The sequence below is a fragment of the Diceros bicornis genome, chromosome 18 (assembly GCF_020826845.1).
Source record: "Diceros bicornis minor isolate mBicDic1 chromosome 18, mDicBic1.mat.cur, whole genome shotgun sequence".
Lineage (NCBI taxonomy): Eukaryota > Metazoa > Chordata > Mammalia > Perissodactyla > Rhinocerotidae > Diceros > Diceros bicornis.
This window is the reverse complement of record NC_080757.1, coordinates 1,360,885-1,380,172: the sequence shown is the minus strand read 5'-3', so window position 1 is coordinate 1,380,172 and position 19,288 is coordinate 1,360,885. Positions and strand designations below refer to the sequence as shown.

The window sequence follows — 19,288 nt, the reverse complement described above, 5'->3', positions numbered from 1 at the left end:
GCCGTGCTATTCAATGATAAGAGCCCTGGACTGGGAATCAGGAAGCCTGGGCTCCAGTGGAGCCTTTGCCAGTTATCCTCCCTATGACCTTGCCCTTTCTGGCTTCACGTTTTTCCTGTCTGTCAAATGAGGTGTTTGGAGGTGAGATGTGGTAGGTCCCTTCAAATGCTCAAGTTTTGATAGTCCTTGTAGCAACCTCTGCACATTGACTGTTGCTTTCTTGCTACATTAAATTTGCCAAAGATGAAATCTTTTGGTGGCAGTGTAGAGAGAGGGGTACTTGGCAGTACCTGTTAATCCTATAGGGGGCTCTGGGTCCCCGGAAGAGGGCACCAGAGATGACCAGTATCCTGGGTAAGGAAAGCCCAAGGCTAGTGAAGGGACACCTGTGTGGCCACCATATGAGATTTCCTTACTGAAAAAGCAACTTGCCTTTTCACCCAAGGCAGGAGCTTATGCCAAGTGCTCAGTCAAGAACGTTGATTAGTTTCTTTTAAAACTGAGTTCCTCCTGGTTTGTGGAGGGGCTGGTAAAAGGTCTTTTATCAGCAGGGAGCTTTGGTGTCCTTATGGGCCTGGCTGGTTTGGGCAGAAGTGACTTGTTTATTTTCTGCTTTACTTATGAATTTCCAGCTTATGTTTCAGCCTTGAGTGGGGCCTGTGAAATTACTGAGGTCTCTTCTGTTGGCTAGCTGGCATTTGGGAGCCTTTCTTTTCTCTGTGGTGAAACGTCTTTGGTAAGGGATGGTGGACACTGGGCTTGGGAAGAGTCTTTTCCCATCTCTGTGGACTACCTCCCGTGTTCCTCTAGGTTTTCACGCCCCTTTCTTCCTCATTTCCTTTCCTCAGGTGTTCGTTCACTGCAGCCATACTCCAAAAACTAATTTCTCAGTTGGGTGTTGAATTCCAACCAGTTTTTGGAGGGAGCCAGTAAGCTTGGGGGATTTTTTTTTTCTTTTCTGTCTCTTTTACAGTAGGAAGCTCTACACCTTTGAAATGCCAAGGTATTTGATGAGGGGTAGAAGTTAAAGGGGATTTAAAAATATACAAATATAAGGGATGTAGGGGAATGTAGTGAATGGAAAGAGCATGATGCTTCTGTCAGGAAGACCTGAGTTGAATCTTACCTTGTCCATTTGTTGGCTGTGTGACCCCAGAAGATTGTGTAACCCTTCTGAGCCTTAGTTTGCTGAGAGAGAGAGGTTGATAGGTACTCACAGAGTAGTGCGGCTTAAGTGAGATGATGCGTGTCAACTCTTACCACAGTGCCTGGAACACAGCTGAGGCTCAGTGAACTGGGGCTGTCACTGCTCACACAGAATCATGAAGTTAGGGCTGGATTTTCTCCCTGGAGAGGATATGAGGGACAGCTGGCCTGTCTGTGACCTGTGAAGGAAAATACCCTTCCAGGCCCCAGCATCCACCATCCCTTATAACAGACACTGGACCACAAAGGGAATGAAGCCTCCTCATTGCCACTTAGTCAGCAGGCAAGGCCTAGGTCATTTCACAGTCAGTTCAGTTCTGATCAATGATTAGAGGACAGAATGAGGTACTAATGTCTATTCTGTACTGTTGTGACAAAGTGTAAAAGTGGCTTTCTTGACATGTAGTATTGTTAGTATTCTTTTAAAAGTATGTGCTGGGGGTTGATGGGAGGGAGGGGCATACAGAAATAAAACAACCGCAGAGCTAATGATGAAATGCAGCAGTGATAGCTTACACACAGCAGTTCTACAGCCATTGTTTGCTCCTTACAGCTGCTCTGTGAAGTGGGTTTTATTGTCCTTCTCACTTTAGAGATGAGGAATCTGAGGCTCAAGGAGTGAAGGGATGGCTCAGCTGGTAAGAGGGAGAGCTGGGATTTCACAACTGTCCCGGTCCTCAAGGGCTTTCTGGTGTCAGGGGAGAGAAGAGAGGTGTATGGAACAATGACGACTAACAGAAGGCCACTCCGTAGCTCAGTGCTCAGTCGAGTGGTGGGGACTGTCAGTGCTGTTTGGAGTCCAAAGGAATTCAGAAGAGCCGGGGGGGTGGGATTGGCTTCCTTGAGTCCAAGGGCTGTTCATGAGGATGGGTGTGACTTCTCCAGTGAGAGAAGGAGACATCTATGCCTGGGGACAGGTAAAGGAGGCAGGAAGGGTGTGGGCACGTCTGTGAGCGCCAGTCTGAGGGGAACAGAGGTGGCTGTGGGCAACAGTGGCAGGTACGCTTTTGGCCCAGGGTGAAGCCCTGTTCTGGCTGGGTGACATCAAAGACGAGATTCTTTAGCTGACTTCAGCTTTTACTCTCCCTGAACCTTATTTTCCTCAAAAAAGAATACCTCTCAACAGCTGCACAGGGCTTGGACCTAAATAATTCCATCAGTCCAATTCAGGAGGCGTTTTGAGTGCCTGTGGAGTGCCAGGCTCTGGCATACAGATATTAAAGAGTTGCTGTCAGGGAGCCTTCAGCAGAGGTATCACGTCACCAAAGGTATCCTGGAGCTGCAAAGCAGTAGGCTCCTAGTCTGAGTGTCAGTAGAGTAATTGTTACTTTGTCTCCTGCCTGGGCCTCACAGGCACATTCTGACTTGGTGCTGTTTGCTCAAAGACACAGTCTGCCCTCTTGAGCTAGCAGCTAAGCCCACAGTCTGACTTGGTCATCTGTGCAATTCTCACGTCAGCCCTGCCCCGGAAGGTGGCTCCTGAGTAGGATGCGTCGTTCCGGACAGAGCTGCAGTGGTGTACGAGCCTAAGGAGTGTGGAGAAAGAAAAAGCACTTACTTTTATTTCCTGATTTTTCTCTCCTGAAACAAGTTTCAGAACGTTACTGTCTTGTCTCAGCCCTGCACGACCGCTGGGATTTGGATGACCGCTGGCGTTGGATTCACACGTCAGGAGTTCCCTGAGTCAGGGCCATGGTGCTCTGCAGGTGTCTGCGGTTTTCCTTGTGGTGGCTGGAAAACACTTTCAGATAATCCTTTTCCAAGAGTCAAGTTTGGGTTCATTTAGGTTAAAGGATCAGAGAGTAGCTAGTTAACTCTGAACAGAATATTGGGGGTGGGCAGGGAAGATCATTTATTCTCTTCGTGGTTCTGCTTTAATAAACGTGTAAGCAGCAGATATTCTGTTGTGGGTTTGTGTTTGCAGATTGGATGGTGTTGGACGTAAACTGCTTCCTAGTGCCCTGTGAATGCTAGCGTTTGACTCTAGTGTGGCTGTTTGTACCAAGGCTGATTAGTCGTCCCTCAGATTGCTATGGCAGTTGGCAATTCACAAAGCCCTTTTGCTTCAATCTTTTTATTTAGTCTTTACAACCCTGTGAGATACACAGGAAGAGAACCGAAAGGAACTTATAATTATTAAGCCCCACTCTGTACATGGGATCGCTTTTTTTTTTTACTGAGGAAGATTCGCCCTGAGGTAACATCTGTTGCCAATCTTCCTCTATTTTGTGTGTGGGTCACTGGCACAGCATGGCCACCGACGAGTGGTGTAGGTCCCCGCCTGGGAACTGAACCCGGGCTGCCAAAGTGGACCATGCTGAGCTTAACCACCAGGCCCTTAATCCCCTCAACATTTAATTATTTGAGGGCCAGCCCGGTGGCGTAGCGGTTAAGTTTGTGTGCTCTGCTTCGGCAGCCCAGGGTTCGCAGGTTCGGATCCTGGGCGCTGACCTATGCACTGCTTATCAAGCCATGCTGTGGTGGTGTCCCATACACAAAACAGAGGAATATGGGCACAGATGTTAGCTCAGGGCTAATCTTCCTCACCAAAAAACACAAAATCTTAAAAAAAAAAATTGGGGCTGGCCCCGTGGTGTAGCGGTTAAGTGCGCACTCTGCTGCTGGCAGCCTGGGTTCGGATCCCAGGCGTGCACCAATGCACCACTTGTCAGGCCATGCTGTGGCAGCGTCCCATATAAAGTGAAGGAAGATGGGTACGGAGGAAGATTAGCCCAGGGCCAGTCTTCCTCAGCAAAAAAAGAGGAGGATTGGCATGGATGTTAGCTCAGGGCTGATCTTCCTCACAAAAAAAAAAAAAATTATTTGAGTGCTGTTGTCCCTGTATTGCTTATAAGGAAGTTGAGAGGTTGAGAGACTTGTGCAAGGTCAATACCAGAGTTAAGCCTAGAATCCGCTCCTGATCCAGTGCTCACTCTGTGCTGTCATGTTGCCTCTGGCTCTATGGATCCCATGATTCAGGGCATTGGGAGCACCTTGAGGGCTTGTTAAAACAGATTGTTGGGCCCCACTCTCAGGGTTTCTGATTCCCTAGGTCTGGCAAGGGGTCTCACATTCTACGTTTCTAACATGTTCCCAAGTAATGCTGATGCTGCTCCAGGCACCACACTTTGAAAACTGTTGCTCTAGATGAGAAGTTCTGCCTCTTTGATCTCTTCTTTATCTTTCTTCAAACATTAAATGTGGGTTTTCTTATGGACAGACTGTAAGTATGATTATTTAGAGTTCATTCATTCATTCAGTGGCTGTATATTGACTGTAGATTCCAAGCTAAGTATTTACCAGGACGTTCAGTCTACTAAGGGAGCTAAGACAGGTACCTAAATCAGGTAAGACAGAAAGTGGTGGCATGAGATTGGACAGATAAATGAAGTAAGGGGATGGAGGAGGGAAGGAGTTACCTCCAGTAGTAATAATAATAGGTAAAGGATTTTGCTTTTTTTAAAGTTCAGTTTTGTATTACTATGTGCCAGAGACTAAAGTAGGCACTTTATATATGTTGCAGTCCTTTAATCCTCACAACAATACTCTGAGTAAGGTACTGTTATTACTTCCATTTTGCAGACAGGGACACTGAGGCATGAGAAGGTCACGCAACCAGCAGTGAAGGGCTGGAGTTGGAACCCAGCATTCTGGCTCCAGAGCTGGTATTCTGTTACCCTCAACGGGGCCGGGGGGGGTGCCGAGGAGGATCACTGGAGGAGGGAAGGGAGGACTCGGGAGGACTCAGGAGGTGTGGCTGCTGAATATGCTTTGACGAATGGGGGGGATTTGACTCATGTAGTAATGGAAAAGGAGGCTTGTCGGGCTCTCGGCGTTAGGTGGGGCAGGTGGGGGTCGTGGGATTGGTTCTGTTTGCCTAGCAAGGGGGCGAGGTGGAAGGCGAGACTGGAAAGGTAGGATAAGGCCTGACTGTGGAGGGCTTCAAAGGTTGGCCAGTAGGTTGGACCCTTTCATTGGTGGCACTGGGGAGCCGTGAAAGATTTCTAGGCAGGAAAGTGGCATGGATATCATTATAGAGGCAGGGAGATTTCCCTTTGGAGGTCACCAAAAGGTCATTCTTCTCTCTCACTATGAAAGCCCCCATCTGTGCAGAACGGTGGTCCTACAAGGAAGTCAGCAGCAGGCAGTGCCGGTTCCTCCGAGGTCTGGGATCGGCCCTTCCCATGAGTCCCCGTCAGAGACAAGGAGGTGCCGAGGCAGGCTAATGGAGCACAGGAAGAAGTCTGGCATACTGAGAGCATTTGTCCTTAACTGCCTGGGCAGGTTATAAAACACTTGACATCGCAAGTCACGTGGTGAGGGTCAGCCTGCTCCTTCTTGCCCTGCTCTCCGTGTGCAAGACGAACAAGAGCTGGGGCATGGGGCTCTACTCAAGAGGCACCACGCTTAGAGTGGGCTACTTGCTATGTTAAAAATTCTCATAGAATTGTGCTTTTTATTTTTTTTTTATATGTTCACTTTTTTTGGTGAGGAAGATTGGCCCTGAGCAAATATTTGTTGCCAGTCTTCCTCTTTTTGCTTGAGGAAGATTGTTCCTGAGCTGACATCTGTACCAGTCTTCCCCGTTTTTTGTATGTGGGAGAGTACCACAGCATGGCTTGACGTGTGGTGTCTAGGTCCGTGCCCAGTATCCGAACCCACGAACCCTGGGGCGCCGAAGGGGAGTGCGAGAACTTAACCACTATGCCACCAGGCCAGCCCCCAGAATTGTGCTTTTTAAAAAACAATATATACCCATGTAGTAAATTTGAAAAATATACAAAAGTGCAAAGGAGAAAAAAATCACCATAATGTGCTTTCTTAAAACGCATTGAGATTCTTCTCATTTCACATAATAAGTGGAATAAGTGGAATACTTATGTATTTCACTCTCCATTTTCTCATGCCTTGGAGATGCAATATTGTATAACAACTCTTAGCATATTTCTGTGTAATCTACCTGTTTATTTATTTATTTTTTTGGCAGGAGGGATATACAGCAAGTAAGGGGATAGAAATGTGGTGCCCAGAGGAGCATCAGTTAAGGGCTGTGGCTTTTGATCTGGCAGATAATCACTCAGAATTTTTAGGCTAACCTAGTACAAATCTTCCTTGACTTACCATAGGGTTATATCCTGGTAAACCCATCGTAACTTGGAAATATCTGTAAGTGGAAAATGCACTTAATACACCTAACCTACCAAGCATCATAGCTTCACCTAACCTACGTTAAACGTGCTCAGAACGCTTACATTAGCCTGCAGTTGGGCAAAATCATCTAACACAAAGCCTATTTTATAATAAAGTATGAATATCTCATGTAATTTATTGACTACTGAAAGTGAAAAACATAATGTTCTATGAGTACAGATGATTGTTAAGTGTATCAGTTGTTCACTCTCGTGATCTGGGGCTGACTGGGAGCTGCGGCTCACTGCCCCTGCCCAGCATCGCGAGAGAGCATCATACCGAATATCACTAGCCCGGGAAAAGAGCAACATTCAAACTTAGAAGTATGGTTTCTACTGAATGCATGTTGCTTTTGCACCATTGTAAAGTAGAAAAATCGGAAGTCGAACTTGGTAAGTTAGGGACCGTCTATAGTCTGAAAAGATATACATAAATAACATTCAGGCGTTTTTTGCTGACCCAGCTTATCATAGTTGGAAGAGGGGCATTTTAAAAAGCAGTCTCAGACTTGGTGCCTATTTTAGTGCTTCCTCCTGACCTAGAAAAATTTCTTTGATCTTCTCCATCCAGTCGTCAAGCCTGCTGTCTATCAGCACTCACCTCCTCCTCCAGGCAGCCTTCCTAGACCACCTTGTATGGTGCTGAATCTCTTCTCTGAACTCACAGTGTTTGTTATCCATATCATTCATTTGGTTCTTCCCTCACCTATAAAGTAGACTATTACCCTCCAAGTTTTTGTGAAGATTAAATGAGAGAATATGTGTAACAGAGCACAGAGCCCTGCACTCGACTAGTATACTCAAACTTGTTGATTCCCTTCCTCCTGCCCGTAGTGTTTCCTGTTGTTGTTTATCTTGTGTCTTGTCGTGTGTTTATTGCTTTATCTTCCTAATAAGACTGGAGGCTCCTCAGGGTAGGTTGCATACTTTCTATTTCCTTGTGACCTTCGCAGCATGTGGTACAGTATACTCTGCAGTTATTCACTCTCAGGGTTCCTTTCTGTCAGTCGTAGTTTTCAGCATCTTTCAAAGCTAAAAATATTAGCCGTCGTTAACTGACCCTTCACCATGTGCCAGGCACCCTACTAAGTACTTGACACACATTATCTCATTTAAAATTTTTTTCTCTGAAAACTCCATTAAGTCAGTGGTATTATCTCCATTATATAGATGAAGAAATGAAGGCTTAGGGGAGTGAAGAAACTTGCCCAAGTTTCAGTGGCTCGTGTAGGCTGAGCCATTCCACACCCAGGGAGTCTGAGTCCACAGCTTTTGTTCATATTGCCTTGTAGACAGCAAGCACGGTCTGTTTCCATTTAGACCTTAACCGATTCCACGTGGGAATTCCATGAAGCTAGCATAGTTCCATCGATGAATTCTAGAGCAGTGGAGATACCCGTTGCCCTCTGTTTGTTCCCTTCCAACGTTTGGCACTTTTTGGTCTCTGCTTCTCAGTGTGGCTGTCGTGTGTGAGTCCATTAACTGTTCTGATATTCAGTTTCCTGATCTGTAAACAGGGAAGGGGTGTGTGTGACAAGAATCCTTGTTCTGTCACCTCCGACAGGGTTGTTAAGCGGATCAGTGAGATGCAGTGTGTGAAAGCAGAATATGTTATGTTACGGTTCGTCTCGTTCATCATTTAGACTAAATGTCCCATGAGGGCACCTGTTTTTATTTGTACTTATTTATCTACTTTAAAAAAATTGTGGTAAAATATATATAACACAAAATTTACCATTCTGACCATTTTAAGTTCAGTTTTAAGTACATTCACATTGTTGTGCAGCCATCACCACCATCCATCTCCAGAACTTTTTTCATCTTGCCAGACTGACACTCTGTCCCTATTCAATAATAACTCCCATTTCCTCCTCCCTCCAGCTCCTGGCAACGCCCATTCTACTTGCTGTCTCTGAATTTGACGACTCTAAGTACCTCATATAAGTGGAATCATACAGTGTTTGTCCTTTTGTGACTGGCTTATTTCACTTAGCATAATGTCTTCAGGGTTCATTCATGTTGGAGCATGTGTCAAAATCTCCTTTCTTTTTAAGCCTGAATAATATTCCATTTCATTTATATACCGTATTTTATTTATCCTTTTATCTGTCTGTGGACACTTGGGTTGCTTCTGCCTTTTGGCTGTAGTGAATGATGCTGCTGTGAACGTGGGTGTGCACACATCCATTTGTGGCCCTGCTTTCAGTTCTTTAGGGTGTATGCCCAGAAGTGGAATTGCTGGCTCATATGGTAATTCTGTTTTTTGTGTGTGAGGAAGATTATCCCTGAGCTAACATCTGATGCCTATCTTCCTCTTTTTGCTGAGGAAGACTGGCCCTGGGCTAACATCCGTGCCCATCTTCCTCTACCTTCTGTGGGACGCCGCCACAGCATGGCTGGACAAGCGGTGCGTCAGTGTGTGCCCGGGATCTGAACCTGCAAACCCTCAGGCTGCAGAAGCGGAGCACATGCACTTAACTGCTGCACCACCGGGCTGGCCCCGGTAATTCTGTTTTTAATATTTTGAGGAAGAACTGTCATACTATTTTCCACAGTGGCTGTATCATTTTACATTCCCACCAAATTCTCCACATCCTCGCCAAAAGTTTTTTTTTTTAATCATAGCCATCCTAATGGGTATGAAGTTATTTCTCATTGTGGTTTTGATTTGCATTTCCTTGATCATTGGTAATATTGAGCATCTTGTCATGTGCTTGTTGGCCATTTGTATATCTTCTTTGGAGAAATGTCTGTTCAAGTCCTTTGCCCATTTTTTAATCAGGTTGTTTTTTTTGGTGTTGAGTTTTAGGAGTTCTCTCTATATTTTGGATATTAATCCCTTATTAGATAAGTGATTTGAAAATATTTTCTCCCATTCTATGAACTGCCTTTTTACTCTGTTGGTTGGGTCCTTTGATGCACAAAAGTTTTTAATTTTGATGAGGTCCAGTTTGTCCATCTTTTTCTTTTGTTGCCTGTGCTTTTGGTGTTGTGCCCTTATTTTTCAATAGAATCTAACACATGCCTTAAAGACAAGAAGGATGATGCTAATAGTACTAGTTAGCATGACTCCTCACCAGGTACTGGGCTAAGTACCTTATATGCATCATTTCCTTTAATTCCCACCACAGCCGTGTGAGTACCTGCCTCACAGGTACTATCATTTACGTTTTATGGGGTAGGAAACTGAGGCTTAGAAGTTAAGTACCTTTCCTAAGGTCTGTGCATAATAAGTGGCAAAGCAGGGACTTGAACCCAGGTCTGTGGACTCCAGAGCCGGTGCTCTTGATCGCTCAACTGGAGAGCTCAGTAATTATTTGTGGAATGGAATGAATGAATACCTGAATGAAGTTGGTGGCTGAAAATCTGGTCATAGTTGTCTCAGATTCAGATGTGTCTTAGTATTAAGTTACTCACCCAGTTTCGGTCCTCCGACTGCAGTTCAGCGTACAGTGTCCTCGTTGTCCCAGCCAGTTTCTGGGAATGTGGTCAAAGGGTCTGCTTTCTCACCACCTCGTTGAGGCTCTGCTTCATACTGGAAGACCTGTGTATTTTGGTTTCTCTTTGGATTTGCTTTGGAACAACAGTGTCAGGAGGAGGACGAAAGGGGATTCAAACAGATGCCAGGTTGTCTAACTGACCAGCTTGCCTTTAAGACATTACCAGCTGCTGCTTAGTAATTAATGGAGCACAAGGCTCGTAGTCTGGGAGGCACGTCAAAAATTCTGTTTTGGGTTTTGATTTAAAATTGAGTGTAATGGAGGGAGACTGATTCTTTCGTCTCAGAGAGTTGGGCTGCAAGTCTTTGAGAGCTGGGGACAAGGACAGGGCCCTGCAGTAGGACACTGTCGAGTGTTTGCCGCTCCCAAAGGAGGAGTCGCACAGAGTTCTGGCACGTCATTAGTCAAAATAGTAAATGAGGCCTGAGAAGTGATGTTGCTTGGCGTTGGAAAGTGGAACTTGCTAGTGGCCTTCAGGGAGTGAGAATCTCTCGTATTAACTCTCCAGATTCCTAAACGAGCAATTCAAAGAATCACCGAGTTCTAGCTGGAAGGGCCTTAGCGGCATTTGGTCCAACCCCCTCATTTTTACAGGTGAGGAAGTAAAGGCCCAGAGAGGGTAGGTCTATGCTGTTTTTACCCTGACAACACTTCTGACACCAAGTGTGTGTGTGGTTTTTTCTGACGCCAACCAATTCTGACACCAACTGGGGGTCCTACAATTCAATTTAATTCTGACCTAACTACCTGGAATTATCACAGACTCCACAGGTTAAGGGCTCAGTCCCACAAGACTGCCCCCAGTTGCAAGTCCCAGATTACCACCTGTACTTCAGACTAACTGGCTATAAATCGAGAGTTCCCATGATCCCCTTCCTAGGTTCAGTAATTTGCTAGAACAGCTCACAAAACACAAGAAAACACTTTACTTACATTTACTGATTTATTATAGAAGCTACAACTCAGGAACAGCCAAATGGAAGAGATGTGTAGGGCAAGGTATGAGAGAAGCAGTGCAGAGCTTCCATGCCTTCTCAGGGTGCACCACCCTCCCAGCACCTCCATGTGTTTACTAACTGGGAATTTCTCAGAGCTCTGTTACGTAGGCATGACTGATGAAATCGTTGGCCATTGGTGATGAACTGTGTCTCCAGCCCGTCTCCCCTCCTGGAGGTTGGAGGTGCAGGATGGGCTGAAAGTTCCAAGCCTCTAATGCCTCTTCAGCCCGCATCCTGAAGCGATCTAGGGGCCCCTCAGCCACCAGTCATCTCATCATCATACAAAAGAGACTCTTATCACTTTGGATTCCAAGGGTTTTAGGAGCTATGTGCAGGAGCCTGGGACAAAGATCAAGTAAATATTTCGTATTGTATCACAGTAGATGACTTGCTGAAATCCCACAGTGAGTCAGTGGTAAAACTGGGGAAGAACCCAGTTTGTGACTCCACAGGGACCTCAGGGTCCTTGCCAGTCGTTTGGATATTTATATATGGGCAGGGAAACTAAGCAAAGTGGTAGTAAGTTTGCCATTTAATGGGGGGGCATTTCTTGACTCAGACTCCTGAAGGTAAATACTTTTTTGTTGTTTGAAAGTTAATCTGCTGATTCAGACCTGGCTTGGTGAGGGTGACTGTTTTGCTCCAGGTTTGATGGTTGAAATGAAGTTAGTTCATAAAATCACCTTTGGTCTTCTGTTTTACCTGCTTTTTCTGGCACTGGTCCAGAGCAGAGAGACTAATCCCAGGCTAGGACTCCGGGGGTCTGGGATTGGTCACTGCTTTGCTGCTCATTTGCTCTGTGACTCTGGGCAGGTTATGTCCTACCTGTTTACTCATTTGAAAAGCGTGGATTGAACAACAGGGTCTCCAAGTTCACTTCCACACCTAAAGCTTAAGTCCTGAATCAAAGTGGCTTTTAGTTTTCTCAAGACCTTTAGCCTCCATAGGAGATTGTACTTTCTTTTTAATCTAGTTTATATATATATTTATATACATATATTTGTATATATGTGTGTATATTTTTTCTATATATTTAATATTTTTCATTGAGGTATAATTTACTTGTGAATTATAGTTAGTGAAACACAAATCTTAGTTGTTATAGTTTTGACAAATGCATCCACAGTTGTAACCTACACCCCTATCAAGATATAGACTTCACTATCCCAGAAAAGTCTCTCATGCCCCTTCCCAGTCAGTCCTCCCCTCCAACATACCCCTTGCAGAGGTAACCACTGATCTGAACTCTATTACCAGAGATTAGTTTTGCCTGTTCTAGAAGTTCCTATCAGTGGATTCATACAGTATGTGCTCTTTTGTGTTGAGTCCCAGTAGTATTTTGAAGAGGTTTTCTGCTTTCTTCCTCTGGTGTTAAGAAGTCATATACGTTATTTTCTCCACCTGCCATCTTGAAGGGTCGTGTGGTTTGGGGTCCTGCTGGTCCCGCTGAGCTGATGTGGTTTGAGAAGTGAGGGCCCTCTGCCAGTGGGCCGCCATATTGTCTGCTGAGTGTGATGGAAGACACCGAGAGAGCAGCTTGATTTCCAGATACGAGGTTGGGTTTATTTCTATAATTGTTGGTGTCACAGTCTTCTCATTTGTCAACTGGACAAATTGGATCCACCAGGAGACGAAAGAGACTAACTCTGACACCCAAAAATGTCACTTGTAATGGCACGTATCTGACAAGATGCCCATGAGATGTGTTCATTTCAATTTCATAAATACTTTTTGAACATAAAGGCAGATTGCTCCAGGGAGCAACAGCAAAAGGAAGGAAGGTTCCTAAGGGACTGAGCAGATGGACGGAGGAGCCAGACTATGATGGAGGTTCTGTGGGCCTCCCTTGGCTGTAGAGCCTGGTGGGGGTTGGGGGAAGGTTGTTTTTCTTTATAATGTCTTTAGCCTTTGTTTCCTCTTCTTGGTTTTCACCTCCTCTAACTTAGTCCAGCCCTGGGCCATTGCAGGTACCATCCAGCTGGTCTCCTTCTTTTCATTCTCCCTCTCTTTCTATACTGTGGTCTCTCAAAATTTCAGACAAATCTATCAGAACCCTCCTGGACGCCCCACCTCCTTCGGAGTGATTTATAAACATAGCCTGCCGTTCCAGCCCTCGCTGATTGGGCTTTTCGCTGTCTTCTCTCTAACAGACCTCTGCATGCGCTGTGCCATTCCCGCTCCCTCCTTGCCTGTGTTCATCCTCTTCTTCCCCCTGGGTGGCATTCCTTCTCTCTTGCTCATGGTTTAGATCCATATATCTTTCAAGACCTAGTTAGATCCTCCCACTGCCACAAAGCTGGCCCAGAAGCCCCTGAACTGCAGCGGCACTTATATTTTGTGTGTATTTAATAATTATCTGACTTTATTTCAATGTATCATGTAGGGTAGGGTGGGATTTTGAATTCAAAGATGAATGATATTCTAGGCCTGCTCTGAGAGCAGCTGAGCGTGCAGGGCCCAAGGGGAGGCCTCCTTGTGTGGGGAGGGGGAGGAGAAGGGAACGGATGTTTCTAGAGCGCCCACGTGGGCCAGGAGCAGTGCTGGGTCCTTTGAAGGTTTTATCTCCTTTAACCCTCTTGACCTTGTGAGCTGGGCGTTTTTACCTCTATGTGACTTTCTCAGAATCATACAACCACCAGGATTGAAAGCCATTGAGGTCCACAGCACAGCCTGTGTGCTTCCCAGTGCCCCGCCTGGCCTCCTGTCAGTGAGTCAAGTGTCGGCTGTCTCCATGCCCCATCTGTGTGCGTGCTAGCAGGCTTGGCTTTCCTCCTAGGTCCAGGCCAGGTGATGCTTAAGGCTCTGCCCCCAGGCAGTCCTTGTTTGGGCCCTGCTCCCCAAGTAGATGGTAAGACCCTTTCGGGGGACTGGGGTTCTCCGTTCTCCTGGGACCTGGGAACATGACCTGAGGTCTGCCTGCTTTTCTCCAGCAATTTTCAGGAAGACTTTTGAAACCAAGTTGCTGTTTCCTGATTAATTCACTCTCCAGGACACAGCACAACTCGCTGCATACTTTTTAAAAAAATTGTGGAGCCAGCCCTGATGGCCTAGTGGTTAAAGTTCGGCGTGCTCCGCTTCGGCAGCCCAGGTGCAGTTCCCGGGCGTGGAACCACACTGCTCGTCTGTCAGAGGCCAGGCTGTGGCAGCGGCTCACATAGAAGAACTAGAAAGACCTGCAAGTAGAATGTACAACTATGTACTGGGGCTTTGGGGAGGAAAAAAATAAATAAATAAATAAAAGAAAACTTAAAATTGTGGTAAAATACACATAACACAAAATTTACCATCTTAACCATTTTTAAGTGTACAGTTCAGTGGCATTAAGTACATTCACCTTGTTTTGCTACCATCACCACCATCCATCTCCAGAACTTTTTTCATCTTGCCAGACTGAAACTCTGTACCTATTAAGCAACTCTCATTTCCCTCCTCCCTCCAGCCCCTGGCAACCCCCATTCTACTTTGTGTCTATGAATTTGACTACTCGATGTACCTCATATGAATGGAGTCATACAGTATTTATCCTTTAGTGGCTGGCGTATTTCTCTTAGCATAATGTCTTCAAGATTCACCCTGTTGGAGCATGTGTCAGAATCTCCTTTCTTTTTTAAGGCTGAATAATATTCCATTGCATGTATATACTACCACATTTTGTTTATCCGTTCATCCATCTGTGGACACTTGGGTTGCTTCTGCCTCTTGGCTGTTGTGAATAACGCTGCTGTGAACATGGGTGTGCACACATCTCTTCATGTCCCTGCTTTCAGTTCTTTAGGGTGTATGCCCAGAAGTGGAATTGCTGGCTCATATGGTAATTCTGTTTTTAATTTTTTTGAGGAACCACCATACTGTTTTTCACAGTGGCTGTACCATTTTACATTCCCACCAACAGTGCACAAGGGTTCCAGTTTCTCTGCACCCTCACTGACACTCGTTATTTTTTGTCTTATGGATAGTAGCCATCCTGATGCGTGTGAGGTGGTTGCATACTTTTTGGGGGTGTATTATTAAGCACTCACATAGATTCAGGATTGTTCAGAACCTAAGTGAAGGATGTGTATCTGGCGGAAGGCAGAGCATCATTGTTATGGGTAGTATGTTCATTATTCAGCAATTCATATTTGCTAGATGATGCTGTATGATTGTTGTTGTTTTTATACAAAATTGTTTTGTTGGGAGGGAGCGTGGCCACGTAGCCTTATGGATTTAGAGGTAATGATAGAACTGAGGAACTTGAGGTGTCATTGTGGCTAAGTGACAGAATAGGAATCATAGCCTTCAGTTAGGTTGGTAGCATTATCTTGGCCATTAGTGAATGGCTGTCCTCCAGGAGGAGATGCCTCCTGTCTTGGGGGCAGCTCACAGCCCGGGGTACACAAGCAGGTTGCAGTGTGATGGTGGGGGGAGGTGGGACAGCCTCCCAGGATCTCTGAGTGTCTGTCCTGCTTGGCACTGGAGATGTATGAGACACAACCACCATCCTCAGGGAGTTTCCACTGAAAGGGAGATAAACACATAATTTTAGTGCCTAGAGTGAGTCTTGAGATAGAAGTGGGGATGAGGTTCAGAGGAGTGTGGGAGGTTCAGAGGAGAGCAGAAGGAAGGTTCCTGAGAGGGACTGCCTAGACCTGGTTTTGAAGGATGAGTAGGAGCTGGCCAGAAAGGAGAGAAGGCAGTTGGAGTGTACAAGCTTTTCAGCTTGTCATTGAACTTCATCAAGTGCGTGCACTTGTTTGAGAGAATGTCCCAAGGGGTCTCAGTTTCAAAACTTGATAGGCTTAAGGAGAAGGGTAGGAAATGGTACCTGCTTCAGAGCTCCACCAAGGGACCGGACAGAGGCAGGAAAAGGGGAGGGGACCAGCCTTTTGGGTATGGTCTCCCAGCTTCTTCCATTGCAGCCCGATTGTGGTGTGGGAAGGCTGCCTTTGAGAAGGGTGCACATACCCTCCCAGCCTTCCTGTAGGGTGGGCAGAGGGGTAGTGGCGCCTTGGGGCCTTCCCACAGCAGGGCCAGCATTCAAACCCCGGGACTCTACAGTTCCTCTGCCCCACAGGCTGCCTTCTCTTTGGTCTTTTGTGCCAACTCGTTGTTTGCCTTTCAGTGAATGGATATTGACACATGTACCACATTCTTGTTTAAAATTAGAAGACAAGAAGTGTATAAAGTGAAAGTAACATATGTACACGTTCTTGTTTTAAGAAATTAGAGAACACAGGGCCGGCCCCGTGGCTTAGCAGTTAAGTGCGCGCGCTCCACTGCTGGCGGCCCAGGTTCGAATCCCGGGCGCGCACCGACGCACCGCTTCTCCGGCCATGCTGAGGTCACGTCCCACATACAGCAGCTAGAAGGATGTGCAACTGTGACATGCAACTATCTACTGGGGCTTTGGGGAAAAAATAAATAAATAAATGATAATAAAAAAATTATAAAAGAAAAAAAAGAAATTAGACAATACAGACAGAAGTATATTTTCTGTAAAGTGCAAGTCCTCTCTTTCCCACCCCCCTCAGCTCCCCAGAGGGAACCCCCTCAGCTGCTTAGTGTGTGGCCCTTGTTCCATGAAGTTTCTTTTGTATAATGGGATCCTACTGTAGGTTTCATTTTACAACTTGCTTTTGTCATGCCATTGTATACTTTGGAGATTTTTCCACGGCAGCACATTTCGATCTACCTCATTGTGCATAGACTTCCATAACGTGGATATACAATTCATAATAGCTGTTCTGCTACTGGGAGGCAGTGGATTTTGTCCTTATAAACAATGCTGTAGCAACGTGTCTTTGTTCACTTATACATTTCTATGGTTTAGATTCCCAGAAGTAAAAACCTGGATCAGACTATAAGAGCATTTGAAACTTTGCTAGAGACTGCCAAATTGCCCTCCAAAAAGGTATTCTGCATTAGACTCTCACCGACACAGCCCAAGAGGACCTGTTTTCCCTGCACCCTCATCAGCTGGGTATCTGTTACATTTCTGCACATCTGAGAAGGGAGAAGGCATTTGGTTGTTGCTCCCTAATGGAAACTCACCTTCGAGACCTGTGAATTACAGCTGCTGCCTTCAGCTCCCTTCTTCCTAAGCACCAAATCCCGTGGAAAGGCCGAGTGCACAATGCCTGCTGGTGGAGCTGCGGAGACGCGCTGTTCCTCCTGTGTTCCTGCCACTCCTGCCCTGTAATAGGCCAGCTGGGATCTTTGCTTTTCTTGTTGAAGTGTTTTTTCTTAAGAACCCTTTTGGTTGCCATTTTCCAGTTGGCTTACATATGAAGTATATCAGTGCCTCACTTCTTTGCCCCGTCTGCCTGCCAGCTGTGAGGGAACCACATCTTTCTTTTGCCGCTCCAGGGTAGCAATCTTTGATGCCCACACTCACATTCCCTGCCTGTTACTGCTGACATGTTAGTCTTGAGAATCGCCAGAGTCTCGCTGCTGGTCTCTACCCCAGTAAGATAGACTAAGATTGGATGTTTTGTACGCCCTTTAATTAGGGTCAGAACAGAGGAGTAAAATTCTGTTTCCCCCAAATCTGATGAACATTCTGAGAGACGGGATTTCAGATTCGGTTCCCTGCTAGAGTTAGAAAGGATGTGAGTGAGAGAGGGAACTGCCATTTATCGAGAGTTGTGCGTCTTTCTGCTTGTAGCAACCCAAGGCAGTAGTAGTGTTTTCTTGGATTTATAGTGAGGCTGAGTCAGGTGCCAGAGACCACCCAGGGAGTAAGTGGTAGGGCCAAAACTTAAACCCAGGTTTGTCACACACTAAAGCCACTACCCCCTGCTCATACCCCTGCTCCAAGCAGATCCCTAGAGATGCCATCCCAGAGATCCTCCCCCTGGAGGTGGAGATGAACTAGCATGTCTTCCACTGGCCACCTGGAAGAAGAAACTGCAGTTTCCTCTCCTTCCCCTTCCCTGCACACCTAGGCTCTGGCCTGGGGTTTCCCAGATATTGCAGTTTCCATTCACTCCTGGGGACCAATTTCATGATTCTGGCATATCCATGAGCCACCTATGATGTTATTTATAAAATATTTTCTTTATATTGACTTACTTTTTTTACTTGGGCAAGTTTACTTTTTTTTTTTTTTTTTTGCTGAGCAGGATTCTCCCTGAGCTAACATCTGTCACCAATCTTCCTTTTAAAGGACTTTTATCACTACTGCAGATTGAAAACCAGTTTCACTTGGCATTAATCCAAAGTAACATAAAAATAATAAAAATAAATAAATGCAGTGAAATCAAAACAAGATTACTCTAGCTGGATCCTGTTGCCTTCCTAAGCCTTCCGACCAAGGCCCACTCCCTTGTTAAAACAGGGGGCATTCGTAGTGTTGGAACAGCCAAACTGGGGCAGAAGCAGGAGAACCTCAAGAGAACCGATTCAGTGTTAGTGAACACCACTTCCCTGGCCTGCCTAAAGCCACCCACTGGTGAAGTGCTCCTCTAGCTTCTGGCCACCCTGGACTGTTCCCCTCTTTGGGGTATACCGCCTGCCTCTGGGCCTTTGCTTCTGCCCTTGCCTCGACCAGAATAGCTCTCTCCTCTGCCTCTCTTGCTCACGTGGTGAGATTCTGCCCCTCCTGTGAGGCGAGGCTCAAATGCCACGCTTACTGAGACCTGTCCTCTGATCACAGAGCCACCGTCATCCTCACCCCAGGTGCCCCAATTTCTCCCTGGGAACTTTTTTCATATATCCACCCTGGCACAGATCAGATTGTAGAGTAGATGTGTGTGTCTGTTTATCCTGTGAGACTCTGAGCTGTGGGAAGGGGCGCTTTGTAGCATTTATTCTCCTGACTCAATCGGAAGCCCCTGAGGGCTGGGACAGGTTCTTGTCAGAGCTGGAGCCTCGGAATGCGCTATTCCCTGCACCAAGCCCTCTGTTCTGTGGTGCTAGATGCTCAGAAATGTTGCTGGGTCTTCCTGGCAGGCGTTCCACACTGCCACTTGTCATTCTAGAGCAGCTCCTAGTGCTGGGAAGAGGTGGATGTGGGGCCCCTGAGTGGCAGGTGGCAAGAGCAGCTGTCTGGGGAGAAGGCACCTGTGTGAGAAATGCATGGCATTAACACCCGTGGAGGGTCCCTGATGGTATCAAAGCGGGGTCCTCTGCAGATGCCTCCAGGGCCCTGAGGTGCCTTTGGCTTCCACCTGCTTTGGCTTCCTGGCTCCAGCTCCCTATCGCCTGGTCTTTGGGACAGTCTATTCCTCAGGTGGTCCCCTCTGGCATTTTGACCCCCACTTGACGCTGCCACTTTTTGGCTTTGCTTACTATCCACTGTGAACAGGCCTGGCTCTGTACTCTAGCCCTCTCCGCAGAGGCAGCGTAACTACATCTTAGGGCCTGGCTGGCTTTGATCCAGAAGGGTATGGGAGGGAGGTTGTGTGTGCAGGGTGCA

General features: G+C 46.3%; 1 protein-coding gene across 4 annotated transcripts in view; it reads left to right on the top strand.

Annotated features, from left to right (window-relative positions):
• TOM1L2 (target of myb1 like 2 membrane trafficking protein) overlaps positions 1-19,288 on the top strand; it is a 120,476-nt gene that overhangs the window by 692 nt on the left and 100,496 nt on the right. The gene's annotated exons all lie outside the window — the stretch shown is intronic.